Source organism: Cyprinus carpio, unplaced genomic scaffold (genome assembly GCF_018340385.1).
Source record: "Cyprinus carpio isolate SPL01 unplaced genomic scaffold, ASM1834038v1 S000000114, whole genome shotgun sequence".
NCBI lineage: Eukaryota > Metazoa > Chordata > Actinopteri > Cypriniformes > Cyprinidae > Cyprinus > Cyprinus carpio.
Window position 1 is genome coordinate 205 of NW_024872865.1, and position 3,690 is coordinate 3,894.

At 51.3% G+C, this 3,690-nt stretch overlaps 2 non-coding genes across 2 annotated transcripts; both read right to left on the reverse strand.

Moving 5' to 3' along the window:
- Positions 1 to 1,346: 1,346 nt before the first annotated feature.
- On the reverse strand, positions 1,347 to 1,420 carry trnat-ugu. The gene has a single exon. It is a non-coding gene; the product is annotated as a tRNA-Thr (tRNA).
- Positions 1,421 to 3,340: 1,920 nt separating this feature from the next.
- Positions 3,341 to 3,414, reverse strand: trnat-cgu. Its single transcript has one exon. It is a non-coding gene; the product is annotated as a tRNA-Thr (tRNA).
- Positions 3,415 to 3,690: the final 276 nt, after the last annotated feature.

The window sequence follows — 3,690 nt, forward strand, 5'->3', positions numbered from 1 at the left end:
TTAAAAGCAGAGGCACTATCAGGGCCTCCTTTCCAAAAAACAGAACCCACAACGCAAAATCACCATTTAAAAGGCAACTGCTGGGGGTTTTAAAACCCAAGATCTCTTGTTTTCAAAAACAAAACTCCTGGGGAAAGACCAGCTAAGCCACGGCAACCCTACTGGGAACTGGCCCTGGGCCAGCATTCTTTGGTACCAGCTGAAAGGGATAGTTCGGGGAAATGAAATCACATGCTGCCTTGCTCCTCTGCACCCCTGTTTGTGGAAAGGGAGACCACAAAAAAAACCCTGGGGGGTGCCTTACCACCACAAAGGGACCCCCTAGGGATTCGAACCCAGGGTCTCCTTTTTACCCAGACAAACGCTTTAAAACCAAATAAGCCCGGCGCCAACCCCGGAAAATCTGTTTCCCCAGGACGGTGATTTGGAGGATTTCCCGAGAAGAGGCCCAAAAAGGGCCCCGGTACTTCAAATCCTAAAGATTTTTTTTGACAAAGAGTCGGGGTGGCCGGGTACCCCGTGTTTGTTGGCCGAGCTCCCTTAAAAGAAGGCCAAAAAAGCATTCTGGGAGACCCCCACCTTTTAATGGCCCCATTTTTGGGAAATTTGAATTTCCCTGCGCATCCATTGCCCAAAAAGCCCCTGTCGCATTTAAAAGTCAACCTTTGGGACGGGGAAGACGGTCCCCCAGGTCTCTATGCAATTGACGCGCCCGGTTCAAAAGAGCAACAGCATTGTCAGGGTCTCCTGTCCAATGACGAGCCGACAGAGCGCAAACACCGGCAGAGAGACACCACAGGGAGTTTCAAAAAAAGGAGGGTCTCAATTAGGTGTATAGCAGTGACAGCACTTTTAAGCCACAAGTGCCTCACAGCAGTGGCCCGTTTTTGCATGTGTGGCTATCCTTCAAAAGCGGCTGAGGGGTATGTTTTTCAAAGCACACGCCGCCCAAGAGACCGCCGCGCAAAGACAACACGAGCGGACAAACAGAGGCAATGCTGGGATTCTCACCCATGGCTCTCCCTGTTGAAGCTCGTGGCCTAAGGGTGTAGAGAGTTTGACTCCTAACCCTAAGGTTGGTGGTGGATCGAGTCTCCGGTGCAGGCAAATACATCACGACTAAGGTGCCCTTGAGCACGGACACTGACCCCCAAACTGCTCCCCGTGTGAGGCAAACCATCATCAATGGCTGCCCAAGCTCCACGTGTTGATGTTCGTGTTCATGCTGGTGTGGCACTTTGGGTATCGTTAGTTGCAGCAGAGCACCAATTCGTGATTATTGTCACCATACTTGGATCAGGGCCTCTGTTCAAGAAAAAACCCCACAGAGAAGGTTCAGATTTTAGAGGCACCGCTGGGATTCGAACCCAGGATCTCTTGTTTACAAGACAAGCGCTTTGACCAGCTAAGCCACGGCGCCCAGCCGCGTTGGACCAGGCCAGCATTCTGTTTGCTGAAAGCAGAACCACACAACACAAGGTGGTGCTTGATCACCACAACAGGCGCTGCTGGGATCGGACCCAGTATCTCTCCTGTCTACTAGACAGACGCTTTAACCAACTATGCCACTGCAACAACCTATGTATGCTGCCTCTGGGAGGGCGACTTAGAGGATCAAAACATCCAGAGAAAAGGCCAAGAGCCAGGCACTGCACAGCTTAAAACAGTTTATTTAGACAACTGAGTCGGGGTGGCCAGCTAGACTCTGTGTTTGTTGGCCAAGTGCCTTTAGCAGAATGCCAAAAGTCACGACTCTGGTGGGACTCGAACCCACAACCTTTGAATGGCCTCATGTGTCAGTATAGAAGTCCATACGCGCTATCCATTGCGCCAACCAGAGCACACGAGTATTGACTTTCGGCTTGTGCGAGATCCCGGCATGCGGTGCAGTTCGGGAGGAGTAAGAGGACAAGCGTCATTAAGTCTATGCACAGTGACTGCAAGTGGAAAGCAAGGCAACTATCAGGGCCTCCTGCCAAGCAAGAACCCCAACAAAGCAAAGTTCAACAGTAAAAGGCCCTGCTGGGGATTTAACCCAAGCGCTCTTGTTTACAAGACAAGCGAAGACCAGTAAGCCACGGCCCCATGCAATGCTGGTCAGCATTCTTTTGGTACTCAGCTGGGGATAGTTGAAATGAACTCACATGTGCCTGGCTTCCTCTGCACCCCCTGTTGCTGTGGAACGCACGACCAAAAACTACAAGTGGTGCCTACCACCAGCCAAGCACGCTGGGTTCGAACCCAGGATCCTCCTGGTTACTAGACAGGCGCTTTAACCAACCTAAGCCACGGCGCCAACCTGGAAAAGCTGTTTCTTGGGCGAAGTGATTTGGATGATCCAGAGGAAGAGGCCAACGGACAGGCACTTTCACAGCCTAAAATATTTTTTTGACAACTGAGTCGGGGTGGCCGGCTAGCCTCTGCTGTTGTTGGCCGGCTCCCTTAACAGAAGGCCAAAAGAAGCATTCTGGAGAACCCCAAGAACCTTTGAATGGCCTCCTTTGGCAATATGAAGGCCAATGCGCATCCATTGCACCAAAGAGCCTGTCAGCACGCTAAATGATCCAACTCGTCTGTACACGGAAAAAGACGGTCTTCAGGTCTCTATTGCAATTGACCTGCCCCGGTTCAAAAAGCAACGCATTGTCAGGTCCTCCGGTCCAATGACGAGCCACCAGAGCGCAAACACCGGCATAGAGACACCACAGTGTTTTTTGTTTCTAAAAACAGAGATCTCTTGTTTACAAGACAGCACTTTTTAAGCCAAATTGCCCTCACAGTCAGTTGGCTTGCGTGTGCATGGTGTGCTATCCTTCAAAAGCTGCTGAGGGGTTGTTTTCAAAAAGCACACGCTCCACAGCAGGACCGGGCCGCCCAAAGACACATCGAGTAGGACAAACAAAGGAAATGCTGAGATTCTCACCCATGATCTCCTGTTGAAGTCAGGGCCCATAATTGCTAGAGAGTTTGACTCCTAGCCCTAAGGTTTATGGTATCGCGTCTCGGGCCGGCAATACCACGACTAAGGTGCCCTTGAGCAAGGCACCGACCCCCAACTGCACCCGTGCAACGCATCATAAATGGCTGCCCAATGCTCCACGTGTGTGTTCGGTGTTCACTGCTGCGTGTGCACTTTGGATGAGTTAAATGCAGGAGCACCAATTCTGAGTAGGGGTCACCATGCCAGCTGTATGTCCGCGTCACTTTCACTTTTTTTTTTAAACAAACTAGTCCGCGGGCGCCAGCCTGCATGCTTGACCTCTGCACTCCTCACTATATCCTGTTTGCTGTCCCGATCTTAGAAAAAGCACCACGGTTGAGGGACATGGCGGACGACCAAAGGCACCGCTGGGATTCGAACCCAGGATCTCCTGTTTACGAGACAGGCGCTTTAACCAACTAAGCCACGGCGCCAACCTACGTGTGTGGTCTCTGGGAGGACGACTTAGAGGATCAAAGCACCCACAGAAAGCGCCAACATACAGGCACTGCACAGCTTAAAATAGTTTTTTTGACAACTGAGTCAGGGTGGCCAGCCAGCCTGTGTGTTTTTTCAAGCCAAGCGTCATTAGCAGAATGGCAGAGAAAAAAACACAAGAGTAGCGCCATCCTGGATTTTGCCAGTCTGTCGCACTGAGTTTTGCGTGTTCGGGGGAGTCGTAGGAAGGACAAGGTCCTTGGGTCTCTGCA